Below are 19226 nucleotides of genomic sequence, written 5' to 3'. Positions count from 1 at the left end.
CAGAACCGGGTTTACAGGCCTGTGCCGAGACCTGGTTGTTTTTACATGTGTACTGTAGATCTGAACCCAGGTCCCCAGGCTTACAAAGCAAGTACTTTCCATTTCCCCAGCCTCTGCTGGATTTTTTTCATAACCACCTGTCGCAGTCTCTTGATCTCACAAGGTTCCACATTATCATGAGTGCAAGGAGTGTAGACCCACGTTTGCAGCTCAGAGATTCCCCAGACTGCCTGCCAGCACCCCAATCCTCTCTCCACCCAGACTGCCTGCCAGCACCCCAATCCTCTCTCCACCCAGACTGCCTGCCAGCACCCCAATCCTCTCTCCACCCAGACTGCCTGCCAGCACCCCATCCTCTCTCCACCCAGACTGCCTGCCAGCACCCCATCCTCTCTCCACCCAGACTGCCTGCCAGCACCCCATCCTCTCTCCACCCAGACTGCCTGCCAGCACCCCATCCTCTCTCCACCCAGACTGCCTGCCAGCACCCCATCCTCTCTCCACCCAGCACTTGCTATAGTTCCTCCTTTTTTAGGGTCTGCCTCCCCTCCCAGGGGCCTCTAGCCGACATGCTCCCTTCCTTTCCTATTGTCATCTTTTAAACCCACCCTTGGGACTGGAGGGATGGCTAAGCGGTTAAGAGTATCTGAAGACTTGAGTTTGGATCTAAGCACCCACTTGGTGGCTCAGAACCATTCATAACTCCAGTTCCAGGGAATCCAGCTCCCTCTACTGACCTCTGAGAGGACTAGGCATGAATGTGGTGCTCATGCATACATGTAGTCAAAACAGTCATACACATAAGATAAAATAAGCAAAATTTTCAGTCTGGTCTACAAAGTGAGTTCCAGGATAGCCAGAGCTATACACAGAAACCCTGTCCCAAAACCAAAAAAAGGGATCCGGAGAATTGGCTCAGCCGTTAAGAGCTGAGTTGGCTGCCCTGCCAGAGGCCCTGAGTTCAATCCCCAGCAAATACATGGTGACTCACAGCCATCCCAGATGAGATCTGGTGCCCTCTTTTGGCCTGCAGGCATGCATGCAGGCAGAACACTGTACACATAATAAAATAAATCTTGAAAAGAAAAGAAAAGGAGGAAGAAAACCCCAGCTTTAAGCTTTTTCCCGCCACCTGCCTGCCTGCACAGAATGCCTCCCTCTCCCCTGGTACCCAGAGCATCACACTGGGAGCCTCCTTCAAGCCCCATATATTGTTTTCCTGTTGTTTTTCATCAGAACATTTGTAAGGACGTTGCGCAGAGCAGGTGGTACAAATGACGGTGCTGAAGATGAGTGGTGTGGAGAGCTGGCGGTGTTAGCAGGCGCGCTTCCTGTCTGTGGAGCTGCCCCCCTCCCCAAGACCACATCCATCTGTCGTCCGTCCGTCCGTCCGTCCATCCACACAGGTACCCAGAACTGGCCACAAACTTCGCTGTTGCGGTTCCCTTAGGCTGCTCTCGTTTCTTCCCCGTTTCTCACTCATTTGTTTGTGGTGATGGGGCAGCGTAATGACAGTAGATCTTTCGTCAGCACAGCAGAGAGGCCTTGGCCGCACCCGCCCAGGGGGGCTTCCTTTCTGAAGTGGCAGGAAGGAGGTTTTGAGGTTTTTGAATATTGCTTCTAAGGATGTGAGCGAAAGATTGCTTGCCCACATTTGTGATATCTTGGCAAGCTAGCAACCTCAGAAGATGCTCTCTGGTTGGCTTTGTGTGTGGTTTTTACTTTTAAGGGGAGAAGAATTTATGCCATGGTGAAATTATGCTGAGCTAGAGTCCTTCTTTTCGTCTTTATTATTTTTTTTTTAATTTTTAAAAACTTACTGTGAAGGAGCTGGAGAGCTGGAGAGATGGCCCACGGTGGAAAGTCCTGGCTGCTCTTCCAAAGGATCCAGCTTCAGTCCCTAGCACTACTCAGCTGCTCATAACCACCTGCAACTCCAGTCCTAGTACATCTAACTTCCTCTCCTGGCCGCCACAGGAACCAGGCATGCACACAATGCACAGACACACATGCAGGGAAATACCCATACCACACATAAAAATAATCTTTAAAAAATTGCTGTTAACCTCAGGGTTTAATGTAATATAATACTCAGATAACTGGAGAGTTGTCAATATGCTCTAACCAGGAAAAAAATATGCACACACACTCACACTTCATACAAGCAGAAACAAAGTATCCCTTTTCCAATAGTTTCACTTCTGCAGCTGTTAACAGCTGTGTAAGGACCAGAGGCTGTGCAGTTGCATTAGGGGGCAGGTGTAACAGATTGTTGCCGTAGGCTGTAGAGTATATGTAAATGTCAGGTGGATACAGAAAAGTCATTATTAATATTTGTCATTGTATTTTTTGTTTGTTTATTTGAGGTAGACTCCTGTAGCTCAGGCTGGCCCAGACCTCACTATGTATCTGAGGCTGACCTTCAACTCCTTCCTCTACTTCCCAAGTACTGGAATTACTGTGTCTGCCACACCGACTCTCAGTTACTGTAGCACAAATAATAAAAACCCAGAGACAGATATTGGGGTTCAGGCTGAAGATCAGAAAAGCAAAGCAGCCAAGTCACTAGAGAGTTCTTGACCCTATCAAGGCTCAGACAAACTAAAGGGCGATCCTGCCCTCAGGGTGACTGCAGACTGCACTGAGCTCCTGTCTCCTCCTGCCTTCTATTCCTCTCTCCACCCAGCCATGGCACTCCTGTCTCCACCTCCCTGGTGCTGGGATTAAAGTCACCTTTGCAGGAACTCTGTTTCTCTTTTAAACAGATTCAATCTCATGTAGCCCAGGGTGGCTAGAGTCCTGGGATTAAAGGTACGAGCCACCACTCCCTGGCCTCTCGTGGCCTAGGTCTGCACTCTCATCTTCAGGCAAGCTTTATTTATTAAAAACACAAATAAAATATCACTACAAGTTACTGATTTCTTCTAATTTATTTTTATTTTATTGTTTTGCCTGTTTGTATGTCTATGTGAGGGTGTTGGATCCTGAAATTACAGATAGTTGTGAGCTGCCATGTGGATACTGGGAATCGAACCTGGGTATCTCTGGAAGAGCAGTCAGTGTTCTTAACCGCTGAGCCATCTCTCCAGCCTCCTCAGTTGCTGACTTGAAGCAGTGTTTTCCAAATGAGAGTGACCTTCATCAGTGACTTTGAAACCCTTTCACAGACACCTGACAGGCTGTGTAGAAGTGACCTCCCATTCTGTTCCCCTGAAACTCGCTCTGGCCATTGATGACACTGAAGGTCCGGTTATTCCCCTGCCTCATCCTCCATTTGTTGTTTGTTTGTTTGTTTTGAGACATGTAGCCCAGGATGACCTAAGACTTTCTATACTGAAGATGAACTTACAGACAGAAGCCTAAACTGGCCTTGGGTTTAGGCACCTGTATCATCATTATGGCCTGCTAGGGGCTGGAGCCAGGCCCAGCAGGAGCCTGCACTGAGCTGCACCCCAGCTAGGGAGTTTGTGTTTTTAGCAACTCTGGCTAGTGAGGAGCTGGTGGAAGTGGAACACATTCAGCTTTGAGATTTAGAGAGGAGGCTGTACATTTAGATACAAGACTGGTGGGATACAGAGCAAGAGGCGGAGGTCTGAATGTCTGTGGAGAGGAGGGGCTGGCTTTGGGGGTGGCCTGGGGTGGGCTCATCCTTTGGAGGAAAGAATGGGTCAAGGTGGAAGGTTTGAACTGCAAATGTGAAGACCGGAGAGAAAGAACAAACTCGGAAGCGATGGCTCCTTGAGTCCTGGCACTTCCTGCTTGTGGTGGGTAGGATTATCTCATCAGCTTGTGTGCCGGGCCCATGTGAACACCCATGCCCTTTGCCGTGTCGACTTCTGAGCAGCCTCCTGGTTGTGTTAGATATGACTCACGTTAACTCAGCTCACAAGGAGCTGACACATACAGCCAGCTGGTATCTGATTGGTGAGATTCATAAAGAGTAAGTGCAAGCCTTATGAGGTGTGAGGGTATTTGTACCTTTGCTCGCAAGGTCGTCCAGCGATGCCTGGTTAACTATTCTGTTCCAATAATGATGGACCTTTTTACCATGTGGCTTTTAATGGTCATGGATATTAGACAGGCAGTACCTCTTCTTGGTTTCTCTCTTTTTATTTTATGTGCATGTATGTGTGTGTCCATGAGTACATGTGTGTGCACACACGTGTGCACATACCCATAGAGGTCAGAAGACAACCTTGTGTGTCATTTGTCAGATGCTGCCATGCTGTGTGTTCCAGCACAGTGAGAAAGACCTTTTGGAGACAAGGTCTTTCTCACTGTGCTGGAACTTATCAAATAGGCTAGCCTAGCTGGTCTCCTAATTCTGCTTTAGGCCTAGTGCTAGGTTACAAGCTCATGCCACCAACACCTGGGTGTTTGTTTTGTTTTGTTTTTTGGCTTTGGTTTTTTTGAGATAGGATTTCTCTGTGTAGCAGTCCTAGCTGTCCGTGAACTCACTTTGTAGACCAGGCTGGCCTCAAACTCAAGATGCCCCTGCCTCTGCCTCCCAGGTGCTGGGTTTAAAGGTGTGCGCCATTTAACACCTGTCTTCTTAACGCAGCTCCTGGGAACGGAATGCAGGTCCTTACGCTTGTGTATGCAGCCGCCTCAGTTTTCTCGTGACTGTTGCGAGTGTGTCTCCCAGGCTTGCTCACACTCTTGTCCTCTTTCCCATTTCTAACAGACTGATAGTCTCCTTTTAGCCGTCTCAGTTCTGTGCTGTTGTGTTTTCATATTTGTTTTGTCTTTTAAATATTTATTTATTTATTTATTATGTATACAATATTCTGTCTGCATGTGTGCCTGCAGGCCAGAAGAGGGCACCAGACCCCATTACAGATAGTTGTGTTGCTGGGAATTGAACTCAGGCCCTTTGGAAGAGCAGGCAATGCTATTAACTGCTGAGCCATCTCTCCAACCCCCAAATATTTCTTATTGTTTATTTACTTTATTTTATGTGCACTGGTGTGAAGGTGTCAGATCCCCTGAAACTGGATCTTCAGACAGTTGTGAGCTGCCATGTGGGTTCTGAGAACTGAACCTGGGTCCTCTGGAAGAGCAGTCAGTGCTCTTAACCACTGAGCCATCTCTCCAGCCCTTGTTTTGTCTTGAGACAAGGTCTTAACACTTTGCCCTGGCATGCCTGGACTTGCTCTGTAGACCAGACTGGCCCAGAGCTCTCAGAGCTCCTCCTGCCCTAGACTCCAAGTGCTGAGACGAAAGGTGGGAACTACTGGGCCTGGCTATCTTAGGTCTTTTTTGTTTTCATTTTCTTTTTAATTTTTAAGTGTTTTGCTGGCATATGTGTCGGTACCAGGTGTGTGTCTGGTGCCTGAGGAGGCAGAAGAGGATGTTAGATCCCCTGGAACTAGAGTTAAATACAGGTGAGCTGCCATGTGGGTTCTGAAGAAGAAACCCAGGTCCTCTGGAAGAGCAGAGGAACAACTTATAAATTTGGTTTACAGCCAAGATTTACACCAACTTGTAAATCTCCAGTGCTCTTAATCTCTGAGCCACCTCTCCAGCCCCTTGTTTTTTTGAGATAGGGTCTTGAGATAGCGCCCTGGCTTTTCTTGAACATGTAACAGCCTTCCTGCCTCTGCCACTGGTATCTCAGGCATGTGCTCCCACGCTCAGCTTTGTCAGGCTTACTAGTCTCATTTTCACAAGGGCACGATGATTGGACCAGCCCCTTGACGTGGACACCCTCCCTTTTTCTCTTCTTCACAACAAAGTCCTGTGTAACCCAGGCTGTCCTCGAACTCACTGTGTAGCAACCCTACTGTATGGCATTCTGCCTCTAGCTCCAAATCCCCCAAGTGCAGGGCTCACCTGCCACCAGGCCTGGCTGCTGCTGGCTGCGGACATTTTCCCTTCAGAGCAGCATTGTATACCGTTTGGCCTTATCCTCCTTCTGCCATCCCCATCCTCTTGGGTGCCTGGAGTTGAAGACTCTGCTTAAGAGAGGTAGGGCACGCGGGGCCTGAGCACTGAGAGGTGTCTGTCTTCCAGCAGCATGTGATAGCCTCTACCCCAGTGCTGTCCTCCCCCTCGTTTTCTCTGTGGGGAAACAGGCTGGGAGTGTGAGACGGGAGACAGTGGGAGTGCTCGTCAGCTCGTCTGGGTTCTGTTATTCCTGGTCTTTGGACTAGAAGCTTCTAGGAGTTTAGACTGTTTTTGAAAAGTCTGTCAAGGAAAACGACCAGCTTGAAAACTATGGCGTGACTTAAATAGCCTGAGCATCTAGAAGGTGCTTTAAAGTGTTCATAGCCATTCACTTCACAGAGTACTAACGTAGGCAAGACAGTGGAAGCGCTGCCAGTGTCCCAGTAAGTTGCTTATTTATTACTTTTTTGGCGGGGGGGGGGGTCCTGGGACCTAGGACCTTCAGCGTGCTTAGTAGGTGCTCTGTCAATTTGCCACACCACAGGCCTTTCACTGTGTATTTTTATTTTTCACTCATTTGATTATTCAGTCACCTCATCTATCTATCTATCTATCTATCTATCTATCTATCTATCTATCTATCTCTAGTTTTACAAGACAGGGTTTCTCTGTGTAACCCTGGCTGTCCTGGAAATTGCTTTGTAGACCAGGTTGAACTCAAACTCACAGAGATCCGCCTGCCTCTGCCTCCTGAGTATTGGGATTAAAGACGTGCGCCACCTCTGCCCATCTTATTTTTTTAATTGATATTTATTGAGCTCTACATTTTTCTCTGATCCCCTCCCTGCCTCTCCCCTCCCTCCTTCAACCCTCCCCCAAGGTCCCCATGCTCCCAGTTTACTCAGGAGATCTTGTCTTTTTATACTTTCTACTTCCCATGTAGATTATATCTATGTAAGTCTCTCTTAGTGTCTGCATTGTTGTCTAAGTTCTCTGGGATTGTGGTTTGTAGGCTGGCTTTCTTTGCTTTATATTTAAAAAAACACCTATGAGGGGCTGGAGAGATGGCTCAGAGGTTAAGAACATTGCCTGCTCTTCCAAAGGTCCTGAGTTTAATTCCCAGCAACCACATGGTGGCTCACAACCATCTGTAATGAGGTCTGGTGCCCTCTTCTGGCCTGCAGGCATACACACAGACAGAATATTGTATACATAATAAATAAATAAATATTAAAAAAAAACACCTATGAGTGAGTACATGTGATAATTACCTTTCTTTTATTTTTAAAACTCACATAGCAACCTCAGAGACATGTTTTGCTTATCTCATTTTTTACAGGCAGGAAACTGAGAAACATTTAAAAGGCTGGCCAAGGGGTCAGTGAGCCGGCTCAGCAGGTAGAGAAAGCACTTGCTGCCAAGCCTAATGGCGTGTCACGTGCCTGTGCACACACCCACAAACACATATGCACCAAGGTGTGGAAAAGGCGGGGAAAGGTAGGATGAGATGGCGTGTGCCTTTAATACCAGCACTCTGGAGGCACAGAGAGGCAGATCTCTGAGTTCCTGGTTAGCCTGGTCTATATAGTAAGTTCTATGCTAACCAGGGCTACATAGATCCTGTTTCAGCACCACCCCCAAAAGTCACATGTATAAAATGTAACAGTGGCCCGCACAGTGACCCATATATTTTATCCCAGCACTCATGAGGCAGAGGCAGGCAGATCTTGTGAGGCCAGCCTAGTCTTCATAGAGAGTTCCAGGTCAGCTAGGGATACATAATGAGATCCTGTCTCAAACAAATAAGGTAGACTCAAATCACACCATAAGCAACAGAAGACTGTCCCTGGCTGCTCACACAGGAAGAGTTGTACAGGCTTATCTGGTTCCTAGTGCCCTGCTAAAACATCCTTCATGCACTAGTTCGTCACGCCCTAAAATAACCCTCAGTGGTGAACACTATAATTAGCCTCATTTTATAGAAGAGGGAGGATGACCCGCCAAGTGCCTCCCTTTGTGAGCCATAGAGGTGGAATCTGAGCCCACTCGGACTGACTGATGACAGAGCTCTCAAATATTTATGAATAAGGATATGAACCTTATTGATACATGTTGAGAATTTAAATTAATATTATTATTATTATTTTGTTTTTTCAAGACAGGATTTCTCTTTTCAATAGTCCTGGCTGTTCTGGAACTCAATTTGTAGACCAGGCTAGCCTCAATCTCACAAGAGATCCTCCACCTGCTTCTGCCTCCAGAGTGTTGGGATTAAAGGCATGCACCACCACAGACCAGCTAAAATTTTACTTTAATTACATTTTTATGTGTGTGCATGTATTTATATTGGGCACACACATACTGGGGCACACTTGTGAAGGCCAGACGACAACTTGTGGGAGTCAGTTCTCTCCTTCACCATGAGAAGTGTTGTCATCAGGCTTGGTGGCAGATGCCTTTCCCTGGAGCCATCTGCCAGTCTGAGAATTTAGAATGGTTCTTGCACACTCGCTGCCTTTCTTGGTGGTGCCCCTGTACCCTGCAGTGGGCACATCTGGCCATCATACTCATATGCACAGTGCTACATAGCTCCACCATTTGCATCTTCTTTTCTTAACTATGCTTTATTTGGTGTGTGTGTGTGTGTGTGTGTTAACATGTCATGGGGTCAGAGGCATTTCTGGTTTTTTCCTTTCATCATGTGGGCCCCAGAAACTAACTTAGGACCTGAGACCTGGTGGATAGCCCAGCTACCAACTGAGCCATCTCTCTGGCCTGTATCTCTTCTAAGAAAAGCCAGCTAGGCAATGGTTCACTGTTTTTTTCTTCTAGTGATAGGGTTTATATTAGGTTGAGCTATATTCCCGACCTTTCGCTCTTAGCTGTTATAGCTATTATGTGAACCCCCACACACACCTGTCCAATTTCCCTTGTTTATAGTAGCTTACACAGAAGGGAATCTGTGTACACGACTAAGTTGTTGATAGTACAATCAAGGTCATTAACATAAAGTTAAGCCATTTTAAGAATGTTCTACCAGGGGACTGGAGAGATGGCTCCATGGTTAAGAGCACTAGCTGCTCTTCCAGAGGACCCAGATTCAAGTCCCAGCACCCACATGGCAGCTCACAACTGTCTGTAACTCCAGTTCCAGGGACTCTGACACCTTCACACCAATGCACATGAAATAAAATAAATTTTAAAAGAATAAAGAATGTTCTAGCACCAGGCAGTGGTGGCACACCCCTTTAATCCCAGAGGTGGGTGAATCTCTGAGTTCAAGGCCATCCTGGGCTACAGAGCGAGTTCTAGGACAGGGTGAGGTCCTCAAGAAACCCTTTCTCTAACCCCACACCCCAGAAATGAAAAGGTCCTGGGGTTTCTGCTCAGAGGTTAGGAGCACCTGCTACCCTTGCAGAGGACCCAGGTTTGGTTCCCAGCACCCTTATGGAGATAATCAGCCATCTGTAATTCCTTTCCAGAGGATCCAGTGGCTTCCTCGAACTCAAGGCACACCCACGGTGCAGGCAAACGTGCAAGCAAACACCCATGTGCATAAAATAAAACATTTTAAAAAATGGTTCTTCTTGAAAAAAAAAAATGAAGTCCTCTTAAAAGGCTTCCTAATCTTCATTCAGATTCCAAACCCTACAACTGGGTTTTAAATGTTTTTTGCAAAAGCACGCCCCTTATTTAAGTTGCTTTCAAAGTCCTATGGGGAAGAGCTTGAAAAGCTGCCTCTGGTTCTCCGCACTCAGTTTCTTCAGTTGTCTGGAGCCTGGCATTCACCCCACTGCTGTCCCAGTATTTTGCAAACCCCTCCCCCAGATTTAAAATTAGATTTGACAACTGGCAGTCTCTGGGTAGGTCTTGACCAATTAAGGGGTTGCCCCTTGGCCTGTGCCTCTCCTCTGGACTGTGGCATGCATGACATTGCCACAGCAGGTTCCCAAGATACTTGTCAGGCCCTGCAGAGGGTAAGTTCTGGAACCCACCAGCCAGGGTTTCTTCTGTCAGCCCTTATTAGACTAATGCCTTCAGACAACTCTCTGAAAGCCAGAGAGCCTGTCTGCAAAATCAGGGTCATTAAACCTTAGGTTCATCGTTCCTTAGGTTCCAGGGAAGGTCTTGGGATGGACCACGTGATTAAATACCACGGTGCCTGGAGCCCCCCAGCCACTCTGCATAGTTCTTATACTAAAAGACTGCGGTGCCCTAGGTCACTGTTTTAAAAATTAATCTTGTTCTCGAAGGCTACATAATCAATGCATAATTTATGAGGTGCAATATGTTTATATATTATACATTCATTGTGTAATGATCAAATCAGGGCAATGGTAGGTCAGATCTAAAATGAGATTTCAGATTTCCTTGGGATTTTGGCCAATGAGGAGGGCTGTCTTTCTGAAATCCATTGGTGTTTCATTGGCGCTGTGAGCACCAGCTGCAAGGCTTGCTATGCCCTGGTGGCAATGCATCATCCATGGACTCTTCGGAAATGCTTCTCTTCCAAATGGGTGTTCTAATTAAATTCCCACCAATCCAAAGGCACTTTAAAACATGTTAAAATTTTCCCAAGCCAATTAGAAAACTGGTTGGCCCAACCGGCGAGTATAGAGAAATATGCTAATTTATGCAAGGACTCCTGGTCCAGGAGGGCCTCGGCTGAATAGAAAACAGATAAATAAATAAAAGGCTTCTAAGAAAAATCCAGCCCAGTGATAGCTACTGTGTGACACTACTGAGTGTGTCTTCCATCAGGTCTCAATACAAAGACACATTCTATAGAGCGGTCGAGTGGCGATTGCTGACACATGGGGTGACTTGCTTTTGAAAAAGATGGTGAATATGGCAGCTCTGACACATTTATTTTGTGAAGTGTAGTTTAATTACATGCTTATTATTAGTAAGCAAGGTATTTGTGTGTGTGTGTGCGCGTGTGCGCGCGTGTGTGTGCGTGTGTGTGTGTGTGCGCGTGTGCGCGCGTGTGTGCGTGTGTGTGTGTGTGCGTGTGCGCGCGCGCGTGTGTGTGTGTGTGTGTGCGTGTGCGCGCGTGTGTGTTAGGTCACACATTCGTAGAACATGTTCTTGATTTACCACTCCCAGGCCCCAATTCTGCCATTAAGGTTTAGATGTGTTTTGTACTAAAGGATATAGAAACCAGACAATATTTTAAAGAATTTAAATATGGGGATAATTTTATTTAGAACTCACATATTTATCAACAAGACCTCACCAACTTCAGATATCCTTAGAAGACTTTGTAGGCTTAAATCTGTATCTTTAAGCTTGAATTACATTCACATAGAATTCATATCTCACCCATTTCTGATATTTAAAACAAGTGACACCCCCCCCCCCCCGCTATATTTTGTGGGTATTGGTAATTAGGGCTACAAAGAACTCTTATGGAACGGTTATTTAAATGCTTTTCTTGCTACTAGGTGGTTTAAGAAGTCTCAACAATTTGAAATTTAAAACAGGTGGTAATTATGGTTGGGCCAAGGGGTGCTAAAGGGTTCTTAGCTTCCTTTTTAAGAATGGGAGTTACTTAATGCAGACTTCCCAAACATGGAGATAAAAGACAGCCACATAAATAAAGCGGGCGGAGGGGGTACTCAGATTCTCTCCATAGGCACTAGTTTTGTTTTCCTTTTAATCTCAGGGTTTCACAGATAAGATTTCACAGCATTGCAGAGTGGAAAGGGGTATTATAAAGTTAGTAGTACATGAGAAACTTAAGGCTAACCCAGTTATCTGCCAAGTAACTAAGGGAGGCTTTAGTTTTTAAAAATATGCAATTTTTTTTAAAACTGTGACTGGCGCTAACTTAAGTTATAAACCAATTTTTATTTTTTCCTTACCCTCCCCTCCAAGTTAAGCTAAAATGTGTGTGTGTGTGTGTGTGTGTGTGTGTTTTGTGTGTACAGGGCCCCTGAGGAGAATCAGCTCACTCACATCTTGTAGATGGGGGAGGAGGGCGGGTACACAAATAAATGTTTCTTAAATAAACCCCCAATACATTCCAATACCCCCCCCCAAAAAAAATCCAAAAGAAACAGAAATCACCAGGCTGGGAGCTTGTGTTTTTTGGTTTGGTTTTGTTGTTTTTGAAAAAAAAATTAAAATTTTTAATTAAAGAAATCCTCATCTTTGCTTTTTTTTTTTTTTTTCCTTCACTAGGCAAGAACCGAAGTTTGAGGTAGACGAGCAGGCGAGCCGTTTGCCCGGGCGCAGAGCATGAAGGCCGGGCGGGCGCGGGGAGCGGGCGCCCGCCGCCCGGCGCGGGGGTGAGCGAGAGAGAGAGCGGAGCGCGTGTGGCCGGCGCCGCTCGGCCTGGAGCTCCCGCGCCCGCGCCCCGCGCCCCGCGCCCGCCGCCGCCGCCGCCGCCCCTGGTGCGATGGCGCAGAAACCCCGTTGACAAGGCACTGCTTTTTCATGACGGTGAGTTTCCCTTTGAGTGTATTATAATTTTGTGATAAAAATTTCAAGGAGAAAAAAAAACACAACCTCCTTCCTCTGCCTCTTTTTTCCTTCGGGGAGGGGAGAAGCGAGGGAAGAAGGAGAAGTGGGGGGAGCTGGAGATAGATCTCCAGCCAGACAGAAAAGAAAGAGGAGCAAATTAAACACCGAGTTGCCAAAACCAGGATATTAGGTTTCAGCCCAGAGAGCTATTGGCTAAGGCTGTGTTTTTTTTTGGGGGGGGGGTGGGTTTGTGGGTGGGTGATGGTGGTGGTGGGTGGATGTTTAATGGACACGGAGAAAAGGGGAATGTAGTGTGGATGCTTCTCCCAGCGCCGCCGGGGCCCTGGGAAGACCAAGTTCAGTGTCTCGGGCGGGGGCGCGGGTGGACCGGGGGCGGCGGCGCCGGGCCGGGGGGCGCCGCGGCCGCGTGGGGGGCCTGGCGCCTGCCTTTTTTTCCCCCTTCCTTTTTCTTCCTTTTTTTTTTTCCTATCCGCGGATGCAAATTTCTGGAGCGGGGAGTGGGAGAGCTCGGGAAGGGGGGGGTGTGGGATAAAAAAGGAGGGGAGGTGGCGGCGTGGCGGTTGGCGGTGGGGAGGGGAGGGGAGGGAAGCCTTTTAATGACTCATTGATTGAGCCGCTTTCAAATTAGTTGTGTGCGCGGAGTGTGTGCGAGTGTGTGTATTCCGCCCCCCGGAGCCGCCCGGGTGCCGCGGAGGAGGGAGCGGGGCTCGGCGGGGCCGCGAGCAGGGGGCGAGGGAGGGCCTGGCGTGACGGCGGCCAAGCAAGAAAAATCAGCTTTCCCAATCTCCTCCCCTCGCTTCTTCACACACCCCTGCGGTCCCTTCTCTCCCACTCCCTTCCTCGGAAGCTCTTGGGTTTGAATCGCCTTTTCTTGCTTCTCAGCAAAATGGGTCCGGCGTTGGCCGAGGCGCGGGGAGGGAGGCGCCGGGGACGCCGGGGACGGCCAGGAGCCGGCTACATTATCAGCCGGGAGGCTCCCTCCCTTCCACGGCATCTGCGCGCGGGAGAAGCCGGGGTCGAGGCCGGGCCCGGGACAGCGCGGGCCGCCCGGCCTCCTGGGCCTCATCCCCGGCCTGGGCCGCGGCGCCAGCCCGCACTCGGTCGCCGGCGGCCGGCGAGGCATTGCCGGGGACCCGCGGCCCCGAGCCGGGACGAGCCTCCCCTCCGCGCTCGCTCGGCCGTGCGGGGCCGCTTGAGGCCGGTGTCAGCCGGCGGGCCGGGAGACGAAGGACCGAGGCGGACGGTGGCTTTTGAGAGTGGCTTTTTGCTTAATTTTTTTGTTCTTGTCTTTGGTCTTATTTTTAACTTTTTTAGCCGAGAGGTCTTCGCGCCCCCCCCCCCTCCCGAGTCACCCCGACAGCGGCTTCTCAGGGTGGGGGCGGCGGGCTGGAGGGCGCTAAGATGGCGCTGGGCCTGGCCTGCGGCCAGGGCTGGTGGCGCAGTTGCTCGGCGGCCGCCATCTTCCCTCGCGGCGGGCGGCGCCCTGTGTGCCGGGAGGCAGGCCGGGCCCGGCGCTGCCGAGCCGGAGCCACGCGCGGGCCGCCGGGTCCTGTGGATGGAGCCCGCGCGGCCACCGCGACCCCAGACCCAAAGGCTGGCTCGCTGGGTTGGGCGCAAAGGGGCGGCGGCGCCTTGCTTTCGATCTTTTGTCTCAGGCCGAAAACAGTGGGATGCGGTCGGCTTCCGGGGTGCACGGGCTCCCGCCCTGACGCCCTGCAGCCTGCTGGGTTTTTCTCCTTTTACCTCGGGCTGGACGGTTTAGTCTTCCAGGCCCCGGCCGAGGGCAGGGTTTTGAGACCTCTTACTCTGTCCCCTGGATTATTAGGGTTAGGGTCCCAGTTTATAAAGCCAAGGACAGGGCCGGTGTGCCTTTCATGCTCCTCCTGGACTCTTCATTTTATCCGTTTATGTTTAGTTGGTTGTATTGTAAAACAGTCCGGAGAATACCTGGTTCAGATTGTGGGAACGTGACGGTTACAAGTAATTTCTGGTTTGGGCCTTCATAGTACTCCAAAAATAAGTCTCTTTTAAACTGCCGTGAAGAAATTCAAATGCACTTTTTCACTTTCTAAAAGACAAAGATTGTTTCCTTATATAGATATACCGGGAGGAGTGTAGCCTTCTTAAATTGTTACAGGAGCGCAGTCTGGAAAGGTCAGGAGTACTCAGAGATGGAAATAGTTAATTTTCTAATGGTTAAAGGCAACATAGTGGCCTTGGTTTCTTTGTGTTTCCGAATACAATCGTGTAGGTGGTGGATGGTAGGGGCCCAGCCACAAGTCCTGCCACATAGTGAACACTGCTAGTCCAGGGACTGTTCGGTTCTTTAAATACGTCCTGTTTGTTATTTTATCCCAAAGTACTGCTTTACTAATCTAGTTGTCCAGGGTTGTGCCATTTTAAGCAGCAAAATTTGCATTCCACAAAAACCCCCACACCTATGATTTCTGCATCTTTACTATAAAAATTAACTGGGAGATGTTTTAAATTACAGACTTGCCATCTCTGTTGTTTGCCCAGACCAGCTGTGTCCTTCAGTAATGTGGTAGGGAGCTTGAGTTTGAACGTGCTACTTCCACCTCCAGGACTGAAATTCGGGCGTACTCACCAGGGAATAGTCTGAATAAGGGTTCATTGTCCAGAGCCCCGCGGAGAGCCTAGCACAGTGCAGATTTGGAGCATCCTGTAACGAGACTGTACACTGTGTTGCTTTGTTTTATTGGGGAGGTGGGGTGTGTTGCAACATCACAATTGAGGTCCATATTATTTTAGTTTGTTACTGATTATTTTTCTCTTCCTGCCATTTATTTTAATTAATTAATTAGTCATTGAAAACATGTCCTTGTAGAAAGCAAGCTTAGATATCCTGAGACTTTAAAATCTTATGACTAGAGCTGGCTTCTGAGTTTTGTTACCGGAGGGTTTTTTTGTATGTGTGTAGGATCATGTATGTGAAGTGCAGGCATGGAGGGCAGAGGAAGTCCCCTCCTTCCACCATGTGGGTTCTGAGGATTGAGCTCAGGTTGTCAGGCTTAGCAACAGATTCCCTTTTCCTTCAGCCTCTCAGCAGTCTTGTTACTGAAGTTCTTAGGGCAAAAGCCCGGCAGTCCCAACACACTAGCCTCTTGGACACCAATAAAAGAGACAGTGGCAGTGAAAACGTATTCCTTGTGACCACAAACTCCATTTTCCAGGTGCTGACACCACCCACTGAGCTCCACCCACCTCTGCCAGCCAGGTTTGAGGTTAAACAGGAAGAACTGGGTCAGGAAAGCAAGAGGTGGGGGTAGAATTACAGAGATCTGGTCAGGTTGTTGTCTGGTTCTGAAGAGAGGAGTTTCTTCTGCTTCAGGTAGCTGCCTCCCACCACAGTCACTGGCTTTAGGCAGACCTACACTGCTTTTCGGGGAGTTGGGGGCCCAACCACAAAGATGGTTGTCAGTGGATCCTCTTTGTTCCTGGGGCTCAAGGCAACTCCAGAGGAAAGATAAGAATGTCACAGATCCAGAGAGAAACCAGAGAAAGTTAGGCCAGCACTTGCCCCCCTTCAAGTCAGGACAGGCCAAACAGGCAAGATACCCATGCCACCGAGAAAACAGCAAGACTTAAACAAAAAGCCAGAAGAAGCCAGGCCTGGTGGCACACTCCTTTAATCCCAGCAGAGGCAGGTGGATCTCTGAGTTCCAGGACAGCCAGAGCTGTTGCACAGAGAAACCCTGCCTCAAAAAACAAAAAGCCAAAAGTATGTAAACAAATTTGCTTCAGAGTGACTCTAGTCTTCGGCAGAAATTCAGTGAAGCTTTAAAACAGTGGTTTCTCTAAACCAACTATCTCCTAGGGAAAGAGCAGTTACTTTTAGAGCAGTCTTAGTGGGCTACAGCCAGCGGCAGGAGACAGTGAGCCCTGACAGAGGAATTGGAGATGACCATTTTCTCCAGTAGAGATGACTGAACATCTGAATGAGCTCCTGTTAGCTGGGTTGACATTCCCCGCCTATGTGGAGGGCAGAGTGTTACACTGAGTCCAGTGAGGAAAAGGAGAACATTGCAAAGCTGCTTTGGGGCCTCGATTAGGCCATATGGGAAACTTTCAGAGTTTTGTCCTAATGGCAGTGAGAAGCTATTGTTTTAACTACAGCACGGGTGTGTGGGGTGGGATGGGGATTTGAACGCAGGGCTTCACGCACGCTAGAGAGCATTCCACTACTGTGCTATGTACCAAATCCTTGACTTTTGTTTTTTTGTTTGTTTGTTTGTTTTTGGAGACAAGGTTCCTCTGTGTAAAAGCGTGGACATCTTGGAACTCACTCTGTAGATCAGGCTGGCCTTGAACTCAGATGCCTCCCAAGTGCTGAGATTAAAGGTTTAGACGCCCAGTTTGTTTTTTGTTTTGAGACAAGGTTTCACAGTATTGTTGTAATATTTAGATGGTCTCAAACTCCTGTGATCACGTGATCCTCCTGCCTCAACTTCCTTGCTGTGTCCTGGTGCAGAGGCTCAGGTCTTTATAGACACCATTGGCTGCTGTGCACAAGGCAGAGTTAGAAAGGCTTGCATCACAGGCTGGCTCTGGAGTGCCTTCATTTTGGGGCTTGACTCTGGGGTGACTGACGGTGCCACTTAAAGAGGACTAGACGGGGTGGTAGCGAGGATTCTGTGGAACCTGTAGTGTTCCTAGCTGTTGAGAGTCACTAGCTTTTATAGGTGGTGGGTGTGTCCTGGGACTAGCCAAGTTCATCTGTGGTCACAGCACTTTCTAAGACCTAAATTTTACAGGATGGAGAGAGCGCTTAGTGGGAGAAAGTCCAGCAGCGCCTGGGGAAAGAAGGGCTGGAAGAAGAGAGTGTGCGGGGTGTGAATGGTGGGAGGTCAAGTTACGTTCTTGTGTGTATGTGGTAAGAGGAGAGAACACTTGGACCATGGTGGGGGGAGTGGGTGTGGAGGTCAGAGGCAGTTCTCCCTCCACCTTTAACATGGTCCTGGGGATCATCAAACCCATCATCAGGCTTGGGCAGCAAGCACTTGTCCTGAACCATCCTGCTGACCCAGAAGTTCTTCACATAAGCAGAAAGGGGGAGAGTAATAAAGAAAATAAGCAAGTCCGATAAAAGGGCAGAACAAAGAATTCCCAACCTAAGAGCTGGCTTGTGGGCATGGGAGGCAGACAACAGAGTGGAAGGCAGAAAAGTGAGCACAGATTAAAGGCTGCCTGGGTAGCAAGGGCTGTTGTGTCCTCTTGGGTTTCTATGTGAGAAAGTGAAAACAAGTGACTGGCTCCAGAAGGAAATCTGTTGGTCATCTCAGGCTTTGTGTTGCTGGGAGAGTCAGCTGTGTGACAGGCCTGGAGCTGTGAGTCTGACAGTGACGTGCTCTGGATTGCTGTGCCGTCTCTCCAGCCCCATGTTTGACTCTGTCTTTGTGCAGTCACACTAGGGGAAGAGTGGTGTGGTGAAAAAAATTAGTATCTGAAGGTAGCAAGGGAGATGTGTGAAACCCCTTAACTTTTTGCTTTCTCTTGAGTCAGCTGTTGTTAATTTTTCTTCAGGTTCCTGTCCCCTGAAGTGGCTACAAAATAATAGTAGAGGGGCCAGGCGGTGGTGGCGCATGCCTTTAATCCCAGCACTCGGGAGGCAGAGGCAGGTGGATCTCTGTGAGTTTGAGACCAGCCTGGTCTACAAGAGCTAGTTCCAGGACAGGCTCCAAAAACTACAGAGAAACCCTGTCTCGAAAATCCAAAAAATAAAAATAAAAATAATAGTAGAGGGAAATTAGGAGGGAAATGTCTTAACCAATTCTTTAAAGTCTTGATTTGTGGCCGGGCGGTGGTGGCGCACGCCTTTAATCCCAGCACTCGGGAGGCAGAGGCAGAGGCAGGCAGATCTCTGTGAGTTCGAGACCAGCCTGGTCTACAAGAGCTAGTTCCAGGACAGGCTCCAAAACCACAGAGAAACCCTGTCTCAAAAAAACAATAAATAAATAAATAAATAAATAAATAAATAAAATAAAGTCTTGATTTGTTTAATTATCAGTTTCTTAATAAAGTTGTAAATTGAACACTCCCTGTTCTTGTGGCTTCTTTGGCTCACTGGCTGCAAACACATAAACACTGAATTAGCAGAAACCAAAGCGCAGAAGTCTGTTGCATTGACGTGACTTATTTCAGGTCCACCAAAATCCAACTTCCGTAAATAATCAGGAATTCAACTTTGTTCCCAGCTAGAACTTAAACGTTTCACGAGAGAGCCAGAAACATGATTTGTTAGACTTTACTCCAGCCTCTCGCCTGTTAATAGATGCTCCCGTGGCTGGGTATGGCGGCACATCCCTCTGATCCCAGCTCTGCAAGGCACAAGCAGGAGGATCTTTGAGTTTGAGGCTAGTGTAGGGGCTGGAGAGATAGCTCAGAGGTTAGGAGCACTGGCTGCTCTTCCAGAGGTCCTGAGTTTAGTTCCCAGCAACCACATGGTGGCTCACAACCCTCTGTAGTTAGATCTATCATGCAGATAGAACACTGTATACATAATAAGAGAGAGAGAAATGAGGCTAGTGTGATTGTTCTACAATGTGGGTGCTAGGCCTGTCTCAAAAACATACATTGCTAAGGTCTCACAAGAGCACTCTGGTTCTGTCCCCAGTTCCTACATTGTGAAAGGACAAGTGGCTTGCCTGAGGCCCCTGCATTACTACATTTTGCCATTCATGTTAAACTGCTTAATCTAGACCTAGAGCTAGTAACTGAGAATTTTCAGGTCTTACAAATTAAAATTGACCTTAACCAGGCCTGTGGTACTTTCCTGTGGTACTGGATGCTTGGGCGATTGAAGTAGGAGGACCACTTGAGACCAAGAATTTCAG

General features: G+C 48.3%; 1 protein-coding gene across 3 annotated transcripts in view; it reads left to right on the top strand.

Moving 5' to 3' along the window:
- Bicral (BRD4 interacting chromatin remodeling complex associated protein like) overlaps window positions 1-19226 on the top strand; it is a 99274-nt gene that overhangs the window by 12855 nt on the left and 67193 nt on the right. Inside the window, exons 2-3 of one of the 3 annotated variants that reach the window (XM_041655289.1) lie at window positions 1237-1406; window positions 12070-12330. The gene's annotated coding sequence lies outside the window, so the exon portion shown is untranslated. Of the gene's footprint in view, window positions 1-1236; window positions 1407-12069; window positions 12331-12520; window positions 12542-19226 lie in introns of those variants that run through there. The other 2 variants (XM_041655290.1, XM_041655291.1) reach the window with 2 other exon arrangements.

The sequence above is a fragment of the Microtus oregoni genome, unplaced genomic scaffold, assembly GCF_018167655.1.
Source record: "Microtus oregoni isolate MIOR12 unplaced genomic scaffold, Mior012 000007F_ref0000211, whole genome shotgun sequence".
In the NCBI taxonomy this organism is placed as follows: Eukaryota; Metazoa; Chordata; class Mammalia; order Rodentia; family Cricetidae; genus Microtus; species Microtus oregoni.
Note: the sequence above shows the minus strand (reverse complement) of the source record. Positions and strands in the feature narration are given on the sequence as shown.